The 21,832-nt window shown below is 37.1% G+C and overlaps 1 pseudogene; it reads left to right on the top strand.

Moving 5' to 3' along the window:
* On the top strand, nucleotides 1,860–13,351 carry LOC109820836 (annotated as a pseudogene).

The raw sequence follows: 21,832 nt of genomic DNA, 5'->3' as shown, positions 1-21,832 counted from the left end.
AGCGCTTGCTAAACAAGCTTAACCATCACATCAAAGCATACTAAATTATCAAATCGAAAATGACAATATCATCAAGTCAAAGGGACCATGTAACAATTTGAATTCTCAATCTCTTAGGTGACTCATCCTAGAGAATTCAAATACGGTCTAGTGCTACACACATCATAATGCGTGCTTATGACATACACCCGGAGAATCTCCATTCTCGATGGTTGAGACCCACCACCATATCTCATATATCGGTGTCATGCATAATAACCTGTTATAACAAAGTTATCCTTTACTAGTTATAGGTTAAGCACAAATTTAAGAAATTTCTAAGTTAGATCATATCTCCAAGCAAGTGACCATCACAGTGCATGATCTAACAAAATAACTTCTAAGGATATATATAACAATTATATAAATAATAACCAAATTATGTGCAACAATTAAATTTATTAACATTACAATATTATTACATAATTTGTATTGGATGTTCAAGGGCAAATTATTATTACTATTCCAGCAGTCACTCCTATATATGGTTCCCCTTGGCTGTAGATAGAGGCTCGAGATATTGAAGAGGAAGATATCCCTGAAAAATTCAGTGCTTGCTTGTTTTCATTTGATGTTGGTAAAACAACTTTTATAAGACTATAAACATAGTATCTATTGATTTGGATGTAAGTTTCTTCATAAACATGGGATATGGCTCAGTTGTTCTTTTGATGATATTTACCTTTAAGCTGATCTTTGCTGTCAGACCATAAATTTCCTCTCGACACCTCCGCCTTAAATAGGCTACATTCTTGTTGTGGCAAACTGGTTCTGTCCCAGTATTTTACCACCATCAGGGGATGTGAATTCTAGAGATTATTCGCACTGCGCTGATGTAACACTTAGCTCCACATAGCATTCTGGCTCGTGAGTCTGTTGGGCTGATTTAAGTCACGAGACCTATAAAATGCAACATGTTAAGAGCAACATGTTTGGCTCGATTCACTACTAAGATTGGATAGTCAATGTTAATACTTGAGCCCTTAGACTTTACCATATAAAACCTCTAATTTTCTTCTGAGTATCTGATGTGGGACTAATGTTGTGATAGGGCATTAATAATCATCTCATCTTAAATACATGCATGACATCCTCAGTATGATAATTGGTCTCTTCCAGTTATAAGGAAATGCGGATTATAGAACTTACTTCCAAGGGTCTACGATGTATTCTCTTTCTCTAAATATAAAGAGTCAAACAAAAGTTCACCCGGGAGATCTATATCAAAAGTACATCTGGAGGCTTTGTAAGTTCAAACACCAATATAGGTGGTCTATTGGCAATTAACCCTTTTTAAAAAGGGATATTTTAGACAGAACTTTCTCAAAGGAATTTTGTGAAACTCCTTAAACTTTATTGGGACTTTCTCTAATTTACAATGTTGATGAGGGTTCGGTGATGTGCATGCTCAGCCCAAAGTTCAGGTGGGTTTGTAAAATTTTGGGTAAATTACCCTAGACCTCCAAGAACTTTCAGTGTTTTGGAGAAATTCCTTAATAACTTTTATAGAAAGCCGCTAATATCTTTTGGGTAAACACACTAAGCCCCCAATAACTTCCAAAATGCCCCTTTTTTGTTGCTTTTTGGTTATAATTTATGGAGGTTATCCGCAAAATGCAAAAACTTATTCGGGCTTTTTTGCTAAATTCTGAAAGTTCTTGGGGTTTATTGTAATTTATCCTAGAATTTTACCCGAAAATTATTTTGTCTTAATGTATTCTATGTAAATAACCGAACAATATGCCAACCAAAACGCAAACCACTCTCATTTCATTTTCTTCCTCAATTCACACCATCTCCCTTTCGCTTTCTGTCTCAAGATGGCTGTTGATTGCAATGGTGGAGAAAGCTTCAAGATGCCAGAGATTAAATTCACCAAGCTCTTCATCAATGGGCAATTCGTCGATGCTGTCTCGGCTATAATTCTTTTCCCTTCTTATTATTATATCTAGGTCATGATCCCTTATTTATTTGTATATATATTCCCTCTTTGTTTTACTTTTCTGCTTTGTCAGCCGTAATTGCTGACTACAGCAACTGTGGACAAACAAAAAGGTGGTGTACCTCGCAAAAATAAATGCACCGAAAGTGTAAACGGGCACCGAAAGGTTGGCACAGTAAAAGAAAAAATGTTATAAAATTAGGAATAGTGTTTTCCCAACCACTATAAATAGGCCCAAAATTCTTCAGGAAAAAATCATCATAGAAACAACTCCACATATAGAAGAGAGAGAGAAAAATAGAGAGAGTTTCTCCTTATAAAGAGAGATTGTAACTCCAAAGTTTTTCCTCGTTGGATGATATATTGCTCGTTGGAAATGACATAGAAATGTTGAATAAAATCAAGGTAGATCTCAGCGAAAATTTTGAGATGAAAGACATGAGAGATGCACTATATATTCTTGGAATTTAGATAATTCAAGATAGAAAGTCTAGAATGCTAAGTTTAAATCAAGAAAAATATTTAAGATCAGTTCTTAAAAGGTTTGGAATGGAGAATTCCAATCCGACGCCAACTCCATTGGTTATGGGAAAGAGATTATGTAAAGAGCAAAACATTAAAGATGGACATAAGTCATTAGATGTTCCTTATGCTGAAGCAATTGGAAGTTTGATGTATGCAATGTTGTGCATCAGACCTATTATAGCTTATGTTGTGAGTCTAGTCAGTCGATATCAAAGTAATCCAGGACCAGCATATTAAGAAGCTGTTAAAAGGATTATGAAGTATATTAGAGGTACATTGACTCATAGATTAGTTTATCAAACCGATTTGCTTAAACTTCTCGGTTATTCCGATGCTGATTTCGGAGGTGATAAAGATGATGAAAAGTCCATTTCGGGATACTTATTCATCGTTGGAGGAGGAGATGTTTCTTGAAGTAGCAAGAAACAATGATGTGTTGCTAGATATACGCAAGAAGCTGAATATATAGCTTACAGTATGGTAACTACACATGCTGTCTGGATAAGACGGTTTTTGATTGATCTTGATATCAATTTGTTAGAAGGACCTATTGATATTTATTGTGATAATCAAGCAATAATTAGCTTAATCAATAGTAGCGTGAATAGCTCCAAAGGAAAACATATTGAGATCCAGTATCACTATATTCGAGATATTGTAGAAAAGTAAGAAGTCAAAGTGACTTATATCCCTACGACAGATATGATTGTTGATCCTTTGACAAAAGGAATATCAGCGGAATCTTTTATCAAACATGTAAGTTTGATGGGACTTAGGATTAAATAAGTCCAAGTAAAATTTTATGAATAATGAAATAAGAGTTATTATCTACGGATAGTGTGAGTAATATTAAGGAGAAACATCTGATCTCATGGATAATGGGAGGCATATCACTTTGTTGATTTGGTCAAGTGGGAGAGCGCTTTAATATATTTTGAGAATTCATACTGTGGACATAGATCATGTATCCTCTGTGAAAGTAAAGATTTTTCTTGGTGTAAATAAAAGAGTGCAAGAAATTTCTTCTTATTAGAGCATAAATTTTTGTAAGAAAATTGCTTTTGCTTCTTTTAAATTAAATGGAACTCTGTCTGCATTCCTCTGCTTCAAGGGTTTTTTTCTCTCTTTTTCAAAATTTGAAAAAGAAAGAACGTCATATAAATTTCTAAATCCTACTTCCATGTTAATGTATCTTTGTTGTTAAAAGTAGTATTATTGAATAAATCTACACTTTGTTCCTAGCTAATCGAATATGGGTAGTTAAGCATCCAAATCATGGACACAAACAATAGATGCATTATCTTTGACCACTAATATTAATTGTATACAAATATTTGGGAAGCTAGTATGCGTCATGGTATTAATTTAATCTGCATTGGACCACATTATTGGTTATTTTCTTGGTTTTTCTTATTTACATTATTTTTGTTTGAACTAGGCAGTAGGTATCTTAATTTCTAGAATTTTCAATGCTTAATCAGACAAGAGTGTTTACATCACACCCATAGCAAACAATGACAATGGGGGCTCTTGGGGGCAACCACCCATGACAAACAATAACAACGGGTCCCACTCGTGGAGCATTCCGAATCTTCGTGATCATCGCATATAAGCTGCTGTAGTAGTTGTGTTTTTGTGCCCTAGCTCCACTCATGCATGTTGACCCCCATTATGTGTGCTTATAACATGAGAATAATGGGTATTTTCATTATTCTACATATCACGCGCGCGCACACACAACACATCCACGCCAGCGAAGTCTAACCCTACTATAAAAATATACAGTTTGCCGTCCGTGCAAAGCACGACGATAAATTTTTTCATGCTATAATAATCATGTTTCTTAAATGGTACAGTAAGTTTTTGAAGTGCTAAAGTATCTCGCATTTTGAAAGTGCTACAGTAATGGTGTTGCTGTTCATAACGGTCCTCGAATTGCTACAGTATTTCAGGTTTTTGCAATTGGTTCAGCGCTGCAATGTGCTACAGTGATAAACCGACTGTTTAATTTACTGTAGCATGAATAGGAATTCTCTGATCCTCCTATTTGTATAAAGGAATAGATATAGTAAAATGATAAAATAAGATAGTGAGATGAGATTTTTAACATGAGCTAGCCTAATAGGTCACTAAATATGTTGGTTGGCACCGTACATTCCGATTTGCAAACCACAAGTTGTATTATTACAGGAGTTCTTATCAAATATGCTGACTTCATCATTCTTATCAGGGTACAGGTCTTGTAATTATGTTGTGCAAGAGTTGGGTAGTAGGCTTACTTTCTGCAATTGTCACAGGCTGATTCTTTCACCACAAACCTCACTCGAACCCGTGCGGCACTTAGTCACTCTTCCCTTCTCTTGAGTGAGTGTTTGAGGGATTAGGCTGACTTAGTCATTCTAGTGAGGGAAAAGTGCCGCACGGGTTCGAGTGAGGTTTGTGGTGAAAGAATCAGCCCTCGACACAATCATGTGGTAATCAATATTCTCTGTTCTTTAGAAAAAAGGTCTAAAAGAGAAGCCAGGGAAGCCTAAAAGCAGAATTAAAAGAGACAACTAGAACTATACTACTTCCATGAAATTAAAAGAATAGGCCAAATAGTAAAACTGAAATTGTATGCAACAAGGTTTTACAGTCGGAAAGATCTTTACTTCGACATCACGATATACTGCAAATATCCTTGTTTTATTTCTCATTAGATTTTTCAAAATGTGCTAATTATAACAGGAAAAACATTTGAGACGAGAGATCCACGCACAGGAGATGTGATGGCAAACGTTGAAGAAGGTGATAAGGAAGACATAAATTTGGCCGTGACGGCTGCAAGAGAAGCCTTTGATCATGGGAAGTGGCCTCGAATGTCTGGTTTTGTAAGAGAATTGCATACTTTTACCCGCAAGACGAATCCCTATACAAAAATCACTGCCTAAACTTCTCTAATTTGAGTTCTGCTTGTAGGAGAGGGGAAGAATTATGATGACATTTGCCAATTTGCTTGAACAAATTAACGTAGAAGAAGTGGCCAAACTCGATAGTCTAGACGGAGGAAAATTACTTGCAGTGGGTAAGGCCATGGATATTCCCGCTGCAGTGAATACGCTCAGATATTACGCAGGTGCAGCAGATAAAATCCATGGAGAGACATCAAAAATGTCAGGAGAGTTCCTTGGGTACACTTTAAAGGAGCCTATCAGAGTTGTTGGGCTTATTATACCGTGGAATTTCCAAGCCTGCAGCCTGTTCTTCATGAAGGTTAGCCCTGTTCTAGCTGCTGGATGCACCGTGGTTATGAAGCCTGCTGAGCAAAATCCTCTATCCGCACTTCTCTGTGCTCAATTGGAAAAGAAGTAAAGTTTGTGCCTATTGTATTTTTCTCTAATTTCGTGGTATTAGAATGTCAAAGTTCATTTTAGTACTCGAAAATTATGGACTTGTTTGGTTGAAATCAGTATGGCATGGCAGATAATGCGTGTGGCTATAAATTCTAAGTGTATACGGCTTTTTATGTTTAAATGTATGCAACCGTAACCTATGTACAGACAGAACCCTCCATATACAATAATTACTTGAAAAAGTTTGATGTACCCAATCTTTCTCTGGTATTGAGAGGTAAATGCTTATTAATACTATGAATAGTTGCTTTAAATGATGTATACTAATTTGCTATAGTTTCTAAGCTGCAGGCTGGTATTCCTGATGGTGTCCTTAACGTCATTACAGGTTTTGGCCATTAAGCGGGTGCTGCCCTTTGTTCTCATATGGACGTCGACAAGGTCAGTGACACCAAAATATACCACATACTGGATTAAGTTTGATTTCAAAATTTCAGTGTTTTTTCCACAAAAAATCACGTTTAAAATAGGGTCAAAATATGAGAAAGCCATCGTTAAAGTTCAATTAATGCAGAAAACGCGTTTAAAGGGGGTTTCGATATCGATCAACCACCTTGAGTTATTTTCAGGTAAAACGCCGATTAAAATCCCTAAAATGACCTTAAAAACACACGCGGATGAGTTGATATTTGTTGGGAATTTAACGCCGAAATCCCTAATGCAACGGAAACGCAGAATAGAAAAAAAGTACACCAAGATTTACGAGGTTCGGCAACTGCCTACGTCCTCGGGAGCCACACAATCAATTTCTTATTAATCTAACAAGAAATTACAAATCAAGAGCAAATCCCTAAACTGGGATCTCTCAAATTGAACACTGTAGCTACAGTGTTAATAATTAAAGGGAATAAACCCTTTCAATTCTCTCTTGAGAATAATTAATGTTCCACAGATAAAACCCTCTTTAATTCTCTCTCTCTCTCTCTCTCTCTCTCTCTCTCTCTCTCTCTCTCTCTCTCTCTCTCTCTCTCTCTAATTTCCTCTTCTTTAAATCCCCCCTTTCAATCACGTGAGAGGTGTTGGAGATCAAAGAGAAACGAAAGGAGAAAAATTTCGTCGCCGCTGCCTGGAATCGAACAGAGAGAGAAAGGGGAAGAGCAGCAAAACTAGGGCATCGGGGGGCCCCAAACGAGGGTCGCGTTCTCCATCAACCGAGGGTCGCGTTCGCCTGGGGTTTCGCCGTCGACCTCACCTGCGTCATCTCTGAGCTCGTCGGAGCTCCTCGTCGCCGGCGGAGGTTGGTTTCCACCCCCAATTCTAACAATCTCCCACTTGGAGACCAAACCGACGTCAACATGCTATCTCATCAAGCTCCTCTCCTGTGTGGCTCCGCCTTCATCATCTATGCATGAAGGCCAACTGAAGTTGCGCACAACTCAAGTTTCTGAACAGTTACCGTCTTTGTTAACATGTCTGCTGGATTCTTACTTCCTGGAATCTTTTCCAGTTTTAACACATCATCTTCCAACAGGGATCTGATGAAGTGGTACTGAAGCGCAATATGCTTCGTTCTGGAATGAAATGCTGAATTCTTCGCCAAGTGTATCGCACTCTGGCTGTCACTGTGCAAAACATTCTTCTCCTGTTTGAATCCCAGCTCTGTCAACAAACCTTGAAGCCATATCATCTCTTTACTGGCTTCAGTCACTGCAACATACTCAGCTTCTGTAGTGGATAGGGTAACGATCTTCTGTACCTGTGACATCCAACTAACAGCTGTAGTTCCAACGGTGAATACATAGCCGGTGGTGCTTCTTCGGTGATCAACTTCACCTCCAAAGTCTGCATCTACGTACCCTTGCACTTCTACCTCTCCCTTACCAAAGTGCAAACACTTCTGTGTGGTGCCTCGTAGATATCTCAGAATCCACTTGACCGCTTCCCAATGAGCTTTTCCTGGATTCGACATAAACCGGCTGACCACTCCCACTGCATGGCCAATGTCTGGTCTCGTACAGACCATAGCGTACATCAAGCTTCCGATAGCTGAGGCGTAAGGTACCTGAGCCATACTCTCTTTCTCTTCTTCTGACTGAGGAGACTGATCCTTCGATAAACGAAAATGGCTGGCCAAGGGTGTGCTCACAGGCTTGGCATCGCCCATGTTGAATCTCTGCAAAACACGGTTGATGTACTCCGTCTGAGATAACTGCAAGAGACCTCTCTTCTTATCTCTCGTGATTTGCATTCCAAGGATCTTCTTCGCTGGACCCAAGTCCTTCATGTCAAACTCTTTTGACAGCTGCTGCTTCAAACTCTTGATATCCTCCATATCTGATCATGCAACCAACATATCATCAACATACAGCAGTAGGATGATATAGCTGGACTGATATCTTTTGAAATAGCAACAGTGGTCGGCGTTGCACTTCTGGAAACCTTCCTTGTGCATAAAGCCGTCAAACTTCTTGTACCACTGTCTTGGGGCTTGTTTCAGGCCATACAAGCTCTTCTTGAGTCTGCACACCAGGTTCTTCTTCTTTTCTTCTGAGAAACCTTCTGGCTGGTGCATGTATATCTCCTCTTCTAGATCTCCGTGAAGAAACGCCGTCTTCACGTCTAACTGCTCGAGATGAAGATCTTCAATTGCTACAATACTCATCACGGTCCTGATAGTATTTAGCTTCACCACGGGAGCGAAAATATCGGTGTAGTCAATTCCTTCCTTCTGCTGGAAACCTTTGATAACTAGCCGGGCTTTATATCTTCTGGAACCATTCTGCTCCTCTTTCACCCGGTACACCCATTTGTTATGGAGTGCCTTCTTACCCGTAGGCAACTCAGCTAGTTCCCACGTCTGGTTTGAGATGAGAGACTTCATCTCATCTTTCATGGCAAGCTCCCACTTGCTCGCATCTCCACACTGACAAGCTTCATCAAAGCTTTTAGGCTCCCCACCATCTGTCAACAACAGATAGTTCATGTATCTCCTGTTGGGTACAGGAGGACGAGAAGATCTTCTTAATATCGGAGCTGGTGCGTCGGGCTCCTGCGCACCATCTTGTCCAACAGGCTCTTCTTGCTGAGGACCCTCTGCATTGGGTTCTTCCGAGAGGTTACTCGGGACATCATCTGCATCTATAAATGTGGACTCGCTCTCTGAGTCGTCAGTCTTGTGCATGTCCTTGTACATCACCTTCTCGTTGAATATCACATCTCTGCTCCGGATCACCTTCTTGTTTTCGTTGTCCCAAATGCGGTAGCCGAACTCATCTTCACCATAGCCGATGAAAGTGCATTTCTTTGACTTGGGATCAAGCTTATTCCTACCTTGATCACTAATATGCACGTAAGCTACACAACCGAAAACTTTAAGATGTGAGAGTTTTACCTCCTTTCCGCACCATACCTCCTCTGGTATTCTGTGCTCCAATGGAACCGATGGACCTCGGTTGATCAAGTAAGCTGCTGTGTTTACCGATTCTGCCCAGAACTGCTTCGGTAGGCCTGACTGTACCCGAATGCTTCTGGCTCTCTCCGTCAACGTTCGGTTCATCCGCTCAGCTACACCATTTTGCTGAGGCGTGCCGGGCACGGTTCTCTCCATTCTGATCCCGTGCTCATAGCAGAACTTCTTGAATCCGGTGTCTTCATACTCACCGCCATTGTCGGTCCTGAGCTTCTTTATTCTCAGACCGGTCTCATTCTCGACCATAGCTTTCCATCTCCTGAAAGCCTCAAATACTTCTGACTTATGCTTCAGAAAGTAGACCCACACTTTCCGAGAGTGATCATCGATAAAAGTCACGAAGTAGTGTTTTCCACCAATGGACGCGGTGGTTGTTGGTCCCCACACATCTGAGTGAACGAGCTCTAGCTTCTCTTTCCTAGGGGTTCTGCTACTTGTCTGAAAGCTGACTCTCTTCTGCTTTCCAAGTATACATTCTTCACACATATCCATCTCCACTGACTGCAATCCTGGGAGTTTACCCTTTGTGTGCATGATTTTCATCCCCTTCTCACTCATATGACCGAGTCTCTGGTGCCACAGCTTTGAAGTCTCATTGCCTGCTGCAACTGAGATCGAACAACGTGCATCTGCTGTCATATATAGGGTACCAGTCTTCCTGCATCGGGCAATCGTCATTGCGCCCTTTGAGATCTTCCAATCATCTTCGTGGAAGGTCGTGGTATATCCTTCGCCAGCCAACTGGCCTACGGATATTAAATTCTTTCTCAGGTCGGGAATATGCCTCACACCTTCAGCTCCCATACAGACCCATTCAACTTAATTTTCACCACGTCTTTGCCCACAATAGCACATGGTTGATCATCACCAAGATATACGTATCCAAGATTTACGGGGGTATACTTCTCGAAGAATTCTTTCTGAGAGGTAGCAGGAACGACGCTCCTGAATCTAACACCCAAGATTCCTCATTGCTCTCTAAAGAGCATATCAATGCGTCGTCTCCTCCTGAGGTGGGGGTGACATTCACCTCTGCCTTCGCCTCTTTCTCCTTCTGTGCACTCTTGCACTGATTCTTGTAATGCTCGGTCTTTCCACAATTCCAACACTCGATAGCCTTCGAGCTGTTGCTTGGATTCCTTGATTTGGACCTCCTGTCCTTTGATCTACCTCTGAAGTTTGATTTTCCTCGTCCGTTTCCTCTGGTTGAATTTCTACCTCTTGACTCTGTATGCAATACTGAAGAGGTTGTAGCTTCACCCGTTTCTCTCCGTCGGATCTCCTCACTGAGAACCAAATCACGAACGTCGCCGAACTTCAACTTTTTCTTTCCCGACGAGCTACTCACAGCTGTGACTGTAGCATTCCAACTCTCTGGTAGGGAAGACAACAATATCAACGCCCGAACTTCTTCATCAAACTCAATCTCAACTGAACTCAATTGGGTTGTAACCGTATTAAGTTCATTGAGGTGTTGTGCTACTGACGCGCCTTCCGCCATTTTCAGATTGAATAACCACCGCATCAAATGAACTTTGTTCGCGGCTGATGGCTTCTCATACATATTTGAGAGAGCTGCCATAAGACCTGCCGTGATCTTCTCCTTTGCTATGTTGAACGTAACATTGCGAGTCAACGTCAATCTGATAACTCCGAGGGCTTGTCTATCTAGAAGGTTCCACTCATCCGCCTTCATAGAATCTGGCTTCTTCCCCCATAGTGGTTGATACAGATTTTTCTGATACAGATAATCCTCTATCTGCATTTTCCAGAATCCGAAATCTGTTCCATCAAATTTCTCAAGTCTCAGCTTTTCTTCATCTGTGGCCATGGCTCCCACTTGAGTCTGACTTCCTCTAGATCGTTTCACGCTCTGATACCAGTTGTTGGGAATTTAACGCTGAAACCCCTAATGCAACAGAAACGCAGTATAGAAAAAAGTACACCAAGATTTAACGAGGTTCGGCAACTGCCTACGTCCTCGGGAGCCACACAGATAATTTCTTATTAATTAAACAAGAAATTACAATTTAGGAGCGTATCTCAAAACTGAGATTTCTCAGATAAACACTGTAGCTACAGTGTTAATAATCAACAGCGCCCGCCCAAAAACGCGGATGTCGGAGTGCCTGGACGCGAGGGTCGTCGAGGGACGCGATGGTCGGAGCGCTCGAACGCGAGGGTCGGGCCAAAACGCCGAGGTCGGATTCGCCCCAAACGAGGGTCGCGTTCTCCATCAACCGAGGGTCGCGTTCGCCTGGGGTTTCGTCGTCGACCTCGCCTGCGTCATCTCCGAGCTCGTCGGAGCTCCTCGTCGCCGGCGGAGGTTGGTTTCCATCCCCAATTCTAACAATATTTGCATACTTTATAGTTTAAGATCATGTCACGTGCCTGACATGCGTGTTGAAATGGCATTTTGGGGATTTGAATCGACATTTTACTGAAAAATTGGTCAAAGTGGTTGATCGCTTTCGAAACCCCTGTAAAGTTGTTTTCTGAATCAATTGAAGGTGTTCGTATTTTCGCCCTATATTAAAGATGGTTTCTGTGAAAAAAAAAGGCAGGATTTTAGGTATCTTATACCTGCCTTTGCTAAATTTGATCAGACCAAGGGTTAAATCTATGTCATGCTTGTCACATTTCGTATAATATACTTTCAGTTATCATTCAACAAGTAGATGCCATAGTCATTCATAAACCAATCTGACTCCATTTCAAAGTTTATCAGAGCAACAAACTTTAACGTGTTTCAGATTAGTTTTACTGGATCAACTGAAGTAGGACGCCTAGTAATGGAAGCGGCAGCTAAGAGTAATCTGAAGCATGTGTCACTTGAACTCGGAGGTACGTCCCCTGTCATCGTCTTTGATGATGCAGATGTGGACATGGCTGTAGATCTTGTGAGGATCACAACATTCTCCAACAAGGTATTTATCTTTTCCGACAACATTTACTTGTGCTTTTCTTGTTTATCTCAACTGAAACTCCGTGTCTGTTTGAAAATATTAGGGAGAAATTTGTGTGGCGGGCACTAGGATTTATGTTCAAGATGGAATTTATGATGATTTTGTGAAGAAAATAGCATAGAAAGCCAAGAGCTGGGTTGTTGGAGACCCTTTCAATCCTAATGTTCAGCAAAGGCCTCAGGTATCCTTCTTTTTCTCGCACAAGAAAGGGCCCTACCTCTAGTTCAATGAAACACAAGCAAAGAAACTGATGATAGTTTCTCAAAACAAACTATGGCTTGTGCTTAGCTTCTCTACAAGTTTACTCAGAAAGATCCCTGGATTTTTTTTTTTTCTTTTTTTCCTTTTTTGCGACTTCTCCAGATTGACAAAGTACAGTTCGAGAGAGTACTAAACTACATAGATCTTGGAAAGAGAGAAGGGGCTACATTGCTGACAGGAGGAAAGCCTTGTGGAGAAAAAGGGCGATACATCAAGCCCACGATCTTTACTGATGTCAAGGTAAGACAATGCAACTACTAACTTAACAGCTGAATAACTAAATATTTTCCATATGATGTCCTCACTGTGCTAAATCCTTATCGCAGGAGGAGATGAAGATAGCTCAGGATGAAATATTTGGGCCCGTTATGTCTCTCATGAAGTTCAAGTAAATATCCCTTTACTCTTTCATCGGCATCACATTTGATCTTTTTGCGCAAATGTTCAGGGGGGAAAAAAGGATCGCCAAACAAAATAGACAACAGGGATGCATTTGAACTTTGTCTTACGCACTATTTTCCTTGAATCAGGACAATTGAGGAGGCAATTGAGAAAGCCAACAGCACAAGGTATGTGTTAGGTGCAGGCATACTGACCAAAGACATGAACACAGCCAACAGAGTATCGAGATCAGTTCGAGTAGGAACCATCTGGATCAACTGTTACTTTGCTTTGGACAATGACATTCCTTTTGGTGGGTTTAAGATGAGTGGCTTTGGGAAAGACTTTGGAATGGATGGTCTCCAGAAAGTAACTGCAAGTGAAGTCTGTCGTTACTCCTATCTACGGCTCCCCTTGGCTATTGATCAATGTCTGAGAGATTGAAGAGGAGAATGTCTCAGAATTTATCAGTGCTTGCTTGTTTTCATTTAATGTTGGCAAACAACTTATATAAACATATTATCTATTGATTTGGACGTAAGCTTCTTCATAAGCATTGGACAAGGCTCAGTTGTTATTTTGATGGTATGTACCTTTAAACCTGATCTGTGCTGTTATGATGCCAAGTTCCTGCACAATTCATGGACTAACAACCCCAAGTTTCCCTAAAGCTACTGAGAACAACCACAGCCATCCAAATAGAGAACTCATTATCTAACATCATTGTCCGCTGTTCATTTAATCTGCGCACCTATTTCAAAATGTTAATTTGGACGGAGTTGTTTCTTTGTTGGCATGCCTAGATCTGATCCTCAATGATCCAATTGAATGATAAAACGCATGGAAAGCAAATGAATAGTAATTATGGATAAAGCTGGAAGCAATGTATGTAGAAAGAATAGCAAACATCAGAAATTTCAAGCGGAGCAATTCAATTAATCTTTTCAGAAGCAATGTATGTAGAAAGAATAGCAAACTGCATCCGATAAGAAAAACAACTCAGACCCGAAAATCAGTAGCCTTAAGTCGACTAATAAGTCGACCTATGAGTCGACTAATAAGTCGACCAATAAGTCGACTAAGAGCCTGAAAACCAGTTATTAAATATAATCTGTCATTTGTTTGAAGAATTTTTATACTTAATTATGTTTATAAAACCACATGTCAACCATGTCTCAAAATTGAAAAAGAAAAAAATTCACGTGTGTAGTATTCCACAAGAAAATAGTTTCAAACACTTATCATAAAACAAAACAACAAAAGATTGAAGGAACTCAAATTAAATTTGTAAAGGAACTCAAGTGTTTTTGGTGCCGAAAGAATTTGGGACATGACACCCATCTTTTAAATTCAAGACCCTAGGGTTATGAACTCATTTGGGCGCATGTGGTGCACGAACACGGTCAAAACAATATTCATTCAAATGACCCTTTCGATTGTAATTCGTGCAATGAAAAGAGTGAGAAGATTTGTGTTGACCAAGTGAGTGTGCACGAAAATCATTTGCAAATAAAGATTGTCTTTTAAATTCATTTTGCAAATGAGAAACCTCGTTAAACAAAGGTGGTCTTTTTGGAACATTTTGCAAAATAGGAGCTTTTTGCACATCAAAACAAAATTTAGCAAGATGTCCAAACCTACCACAAACATTACATTTAAAAACATGTGGTCTACTAGAAACATTTGGCAAATGAGATTTATATTTCAAATCAAAACAATATTTAGCCAAATGACCAAAGCGACCACATGTTTATAAAACCACATGTCAACCATGTCTCAAAATTGAAAAAGAAAAAAATTCACGTGTGTAGTATTCCACAAGAAAATAGTTTCAAACACTTATCATAAAACAAAACAACAAAAGATTGAAGGAACTCAAATTAAATTTGTAAAGGAACCCAAGTGTTTTTGGTGCCGAAAGAATTTGGGACATGACACCCATCTTTTAAACTCAAGACCCTAGGGTTATGAACTCATTTGGGCGCATGTGGTGCACGAACGCGGTCAAAACAATATTCATTCAAATGACCCTTTCGATTGCAATTCGTGCAATGAAAAGAGTGAGAAGATTTGTGTTGACCAAGTGAGTGTGTACGAAAATCATTTGCAAATAAATATTGTCTTTTAAATTCATTTTGCAAATGGGAAACCTCATTAAACAAAGGTGGTCTTTTTGGAACATTTTACAAAATAGGAGCTTTTTGCACATCGAAATAAAATTTAGCAAGATGTCCAAACCTACCACAAACATTACATTTAAAAACATGTGGTCTACTAGAAACATTTGACAAATGAGATTTATATTTCAAATCAAAATAATATTTGGCCAAATGACCAAATCGACCACAATAATCACATTTATACACATGAGCATGCTTATGATGAACAATTGGTGCATGTGTGTGTACATGTGATGAATAAACTTGATGAGATGCACAAGGAGCATTGACATTTTTATATTTGTGTGCATCATAGCAAAATTTAGCTATATGGCCTTTACGGCCGCAAATAGAGCACTTGTAAACTTTGTTATATATGTGTGCATAATGAGTGGATGATGACTTAGACTTGGCACACATATCCATAAGCCTCTTATGATTATTAATGCATGTTTTCAAAGTAGAATCTAAAGATAAAATGTGTTTATTCACAAGATTCAATTCTTCATTTTTAGGCACATATACATTTTTATTAGAAGTAGAACATAAATAGTTATTTATAAAAGAAACAATATCATTTTGTATGTTCTTTACTTCTAACATGATATTATTTTTGTCATGAGTCAAGTTAGCAATATCCAATTTCAAATTATTATTTTTCAAATTTAGCTTATCATTATTTTCTTTAAGAGCATCATTCTCTTGAGAAATGATATCAATTTGGAAGATAACTTCTCATGATCAGATTTTAAACATTCATGCTTGCTTTGTAAGTCAATAAAATTTTTATGCAATTTGTTATAGGCATGCAATAATCTTTTACTAGCACAGGCGAGTTCATCAAAAGATAATTCATATTCAGATTCGGACTCGCTTACCACACTAGGGCTATCGCCTAGTGACCGTGTGCATGAAAATGAAGCTCCACATGAACTAGAAGCGGAATCCTCCAAAGCTTGTCGGATCGCCTCCAAATTCCCTTGATGTGCTTCTATAAGTTTCCATAAATGTATAAGCACTATCAAAAGAATCAAGTTCGTTAGACATAGATGAATCCAACGCATTATGTAAAAATTCTAACAAAATCTTATTCATGGTAAACATACGATGATCATTTTTATTCCACTTGGATTTCTCCGAAGTAGGCACAATATAAGCATCATCTATGATTTCCCATAAATCGAAGTGTCTAGATCGAACAAAAAGTTTAAATCTAACACACCATTGGGCATAAGGGAAATTATCTAATCTGGGAACAATATTGATGGTATAGCCTAAACAAGGTGCACTGTGCATATCCATAATGTATATATGTGCAAGTAAGATACAAATAAAATCAAAACAAGATTAGCACAAAAAGATAACTTGGATCTTTAACTCAAGGTGATTAGACCTTAAATCAAAGAGCACCAAGCTCTGACACCAATTGTTAGACCCTAGAGGGGGGTGATTAGGATCTTAAGCTAATCTAATTTAATTTTATACCAATTTAAAAACTTATTAACAAATTATTCTTACAAGAGATATATAAGAGATAAACAAGCAAGAATATAAAAACACAAGCATAAAATAGAGGTACACAAAGCCAACACAAACACAAGATATGATCACGGAGTTCGTGTTAGGAATCTTGACCCCAAGATTGGTTTGTTTTGATGATAATAAATATTATATGTTGTGTGTATTATGTGCTAACATTTGTTTTGCAGTATCAGAGCTATATCAATAATTATATTCAAAGAGATACTCAAGACATAGATGAGTTCAAGGCAAATTGAAGCAAAGAAGAAAATATACTTTATTGTCAAAATATAATTTTATATTTTCTTTGCTTAAAAATTTGTACAAGCCTTGATCACTCACGCACATGCACACACATAGTGTTAGAACACACTAACACATGCTTAGTGTGTTGGTTAACAATAGAAATCCCCTATGTTAGCCATTAGAGTTTATAAATATTGGGTGAGTCTTAAAACAATAGAAATCCCCTATGTTAGCCATTAGAGTTTATAAATATTGGGTGAGTCTTAAAACATTTCATTTAAACCCCTTAGAAATTAGAATCTGGAAAAACTCAAAATATCAAAGTTGTAGGTCTCTTCAAGAGCTTTCCAACAAATCTTAAATCACCTCATTCCGATATCGGATGAGAAAGTTACAGTCAAAATACTAAACAGAAAAATTCCAGAATCTGAGTTTACAGTGTAGTCGACTACTATGCCTTGTAGTCGACTACTGATCAATTTTCTGACTTCACAGAGTCTGTTTAGACTCAGTGTAGTCGACTACTATAACTTGTAGTCGACTACATTCATGCTAAGTGTTTAGAAAAAGAGAGTTTCTGATATTGCCTTGGTTTCAATCATTCTTAGAGATTGTATAGGCAATATTCAGAGAGTTAAAAGAATCCTAAGCCACTGCAGCACTTCACTACACATTCAATGCTTATAGGATCAATTGTGTTCTTGCTTCAAAAAGGATTTCTCTCGGGTTTGAGAGGGTTGATCTCTTGGTTTAGAGATTGGGTGGCAATTGGCATGGTCTTGTCAATTGGTGTTGCAATTTACATGGTCTTGCAAATTGGTCAGGTTTGCTTTTGATTTTGTAAGGTTTCAAAATCATAGTAGAAATCTCAAGCGGGATTTGCTTGGGGACTGGATGTACACCGGGAAGGTGGAACCAGTATACATGCTTGTGTTTGTGATGTTTATTTTCTGAGATTGCTATTCTTTCTTTGCAATTTATAATATACTTTGCAAACTCACCCTCTAGTGTTTAAGTGTAAAGCTTCCGTAGATTTTTATAAGAGTGCACTCTATTCTTAAGGGTCACGATCCTACACTTGGTATACATAAGCAAAACAGGACCCTGCAGTTCGGTCCCCACGACCTACGTCTCCGCTCCTCAACCTGAGGAGATCTTCACTATCACGACACACCCGGTTTGGAAGTCGGAACTTCTCTACACACTCGGTTATCAAGTTAACCGACAACTCTCACAAAATCTCACAATGTACATGCACAAGCTACAACCTCAAGTGTTGGTCTTCACGTATCGACTCCCTCAAGTGCTCGGAATTATCACCTCTCACTAGGCCACAGACGCCACTCCTCTCAGTATCGACTCCGTCCTCACCACACACTTCTCTTGGTGTACAAGTGTATTACAAGTGATCTCACGATAAGCACAAATATAATAATGGTTGTTCTCTACAAATGACGAGAACTCAATTAAGCTCGCACTCACTAAATCACATACCACTACCCAACAATATATTATATAAAATATAATCAAGCTCAAAAATGAGTGTGTGATAAAGAGTTTAAGTAAAATCTAACTCAATAAGAACTAGAAATAAGATTAACAAGAAATAGATGCTAGAAAGTTGAGTTAGGAAAACTTCTCTACAAAGAGAGGATGATTGGATATTGAGGATGAACTCCTCAACAAATGATGCAAGCTCCTCTTTGTAATGCAAACTCTTTTTCAAACCAAACAAGGCTTAAACACCTCTTAAACACAAATTAAACTCTTTCAAAACTTGATTAAGATAACTTCTTAGTTGATTCAAAGAGTTCAAAACATATGGGTATATATAGCATCTCAATACATCAGCTAAAGCCCAAGGAAAAAGACCAAAAAGTCCTAAACACATAAAACAGAAAACTAGCCGTTACTGTACAACGGCTCTCTAATAAGTCGACTTATGGGTCGACTCATGAGTCGACTTATATGAGTCAACTCAGCAGATAAAAATGGCAATTCCGCTGCACTTCGTAAGTCGACTTATGAGTCGACTAAACGTGCACAGAACAGAAAAATACAGGAAAGCTGAACTTTGGACCATGTTAAAAAATATCAAATAAATTCTAAAAAATGTAAAATTTGGAGAATAGTTTATAAACATATATATGAGTATGTTCCAAAAGGAATTTTCCAAATGTGATTCACTGTTTGTAAAATCTCATAGTTTTGCTAAAACATAAAAATTTTCTTAGTTTTGAACAACTGGGATAAACAAGGATATGATGCCTTTTTAAATGAGTTTGTAGACTTAACAAAAACTGTATATAGCTAAAATTAAGTCTATACACTGATATCTCAGTATATTGACAAAATCACATTAAAAACAAATGTGTGTGTTATATGGATATTAAGCTTGAGATATATTCATACAACATAAAGTAATATGCTAGTTGTACCAAGATGATATACATGAGAAGCTAAATCTTGGATCTGACTGAGTTGAATAAGCTTTTACATAAATGAAACTCTTGAGTTACTTAACCTGAAACAACAAATAAATACTGAAAAACATATTATAAATTGTTTGCAAAATTATCAAAACAAGATTCAAAAGTAGGCTCATATACATGAGTCCTAACAGCAATTAATTGAATTATTCTTTTGTGTAAGCTACATTGTAGAATTGAGAATTACTCTATTGTGTAAGCTACATCATGTGATAACTGGCAATCGAATTTTTTTATCATGAATTGTCCACTCCATATCAATTTGGGAAATGAATCTACATATCTTGTTGAGAAACTTTCATTAATGCAATCTCCCGACCTGTACAATGCATCTAGAGTTGAACAAATTGTTAAACTTTGGATCTTTTTAGTAGCGTGGTCAGCAGTTAATTGCTGTCTAAGAAATTTTGAAAGGACTTGCATGATAGTCAATAACTAATAGCAGCGTGAAATTGTTTTGTGATTGATTCTCGGAGCCAAATGTAAAAAAAAAAAATAGGATAAAATTTGTTTAAAAGTAGAAAATTAAAATTTTTCATCATTCTGATTTCACTCACATTGAGAAATATACAAAAGATGTCCATGTTAATACTGTATTGATAATTAATAGCAGCTCCAAGTAACATTGGTTGATGTAATTTTTGAACCTGTAGGTGATCATATACAGTTCAAAAATAGAAATTGGCAAATTTAGCAAGCATGTAACAAACACACAGTAATAAATAAGAACAAAGAGAGACTTCCCCATGTGTGAAATAAACTCTGACACAAAATCGTCTAAAAAGTTCATTCATAATCTAACCTCGAGAAGAACAAGGAAGTTGTAGACAAAGTAAAGATCTAGTCAAAACTTTAACAACAACTGAAAAAACAACAATATATGAGAAGTCATCTATCATCTCCTCATCAGAAAAACTTATGTTACTAGCCCTTGGATGCATCAGAAGTTCCACAACAACTCAAAAAGTATTTAGTTGACTTAAACTTTGCACCCTCAATTATAGTCAAGTAGACTTAACTTCTTTACTTAGAGAGAAAAGGCATTGTTTATGAAAAGGAATCCCAACAGTATGATCTTGAAGTTTATTCATATGTGCCCAAAGCAACAATTGGCTTACATATATCCATTAATCACCCAACATAAAAAGAAATAGAAAACAAGCACTAATCATCAAGTAATTCCGATCCAACACAATTTTTCTCCTTTTTTGGTTATGAAAATATGAATTATACCTCATGAAAATCATAGATGTTAATATACATGTAATATATTTGTTTTCATTTAAAATAAAAAAAAAATGATAAAATCATGGAAAATTATAAATTTTGATGTATAGACAATTTACATTTGCTAAAAAACTAACCATAATCGACAATAATCTATTCATAAAATTTATTAAAAAATCCATGGGTTATACCTCATGAATGTCATGAATTTTGATGTAAATATAGTAAATTTGCACTCGTTTAAAGTAAACAAAAAATTATAAAAATTATGCATTATTGCTCATAAAAATAATAAATTTTAATATACACATTCGATTTGTTCAAAATGAACAAAAATTAATGAAAATAATGGATTATAACCTATAAAAATAATAAATTTTGATGTATAGATAATAAATTTACTTTTATTCAAATAAAAAATATTTTGAAAAAAAATCATAGATTGTAGATCACTAAAATGGTAATTTTGATGTGTGCATAATATATTTACATCCATCTTAAATGAACAAAAATTGATAAGCATAATGAGTAATAGGTCATGAAAATTATAAAATTGATGTACACTTAATAAATTTGTATTCATTTGAAGAGAAGAAAAATTATAAACATCAAGGGTTATAGCTCATGAAATTACTAAACTTTGATGCACAAAGAATAAATTTGTATTCACTTAGAATTAACAAAACAATGAGTTATAGTTCATGAAAATCGTGACTTTGCTGTGCAGTCAATTAATTTACATTCATTCAAAATAAACCAAAATTGACAAAAATCATGGATAATAACTTATTAAGTTGTGAATTTGATATACATATAATAAATTTGTATTTCTTCAAAAAAAAGAAAATTTGATAAAAATCGAGGGTTATATTTCTTAAAAATCATAAATTTTAGTGTACACAAAATAAATTTGCATTCGTTTAAGAAGAATAAAAATTGTCAAAAATAGAGGGTTGTTTTTCATAAAAATCATAAATTTTAATATATATAGACAATTAATTTATATTTCTTTAGGACAACCTAAACTTGACAAAAATTATAGGTTAAAGCCCATGAAAATTATAAATTTTAATGTATAGACAATTAATTTACATTCATTTCAAAAAAAAACTAAAATTTTAAAAAAACATAAGCTATAGATCATGAAAAACATGAATTTCAATGTACATATAATGAATTTATATTCATTCAAAATGGATTGACAAACATCATTGGTTGTAGCTCATGAAAATTATGAATTTTGACATATTGGCAAATTTAAAGCAAACCAAACTT

This window comes from Asparagus officinalis, chromosome 8 (genome assembly GCF_001876935.1).
Source record: "Asparagus officinalis chromosome 8, Aspof.V1, whole genome shotgun sequence".
Lineage (NCBI taxonomy): Eukaryota > Viridiplantae > Streptophyta > Magnoliopsida > Asparagales > Asparagaceae > Asparagus > Asparagus officinalis.
This window is presented reverse-complemented; position numbering and strand designations above follow the sequence as displayed.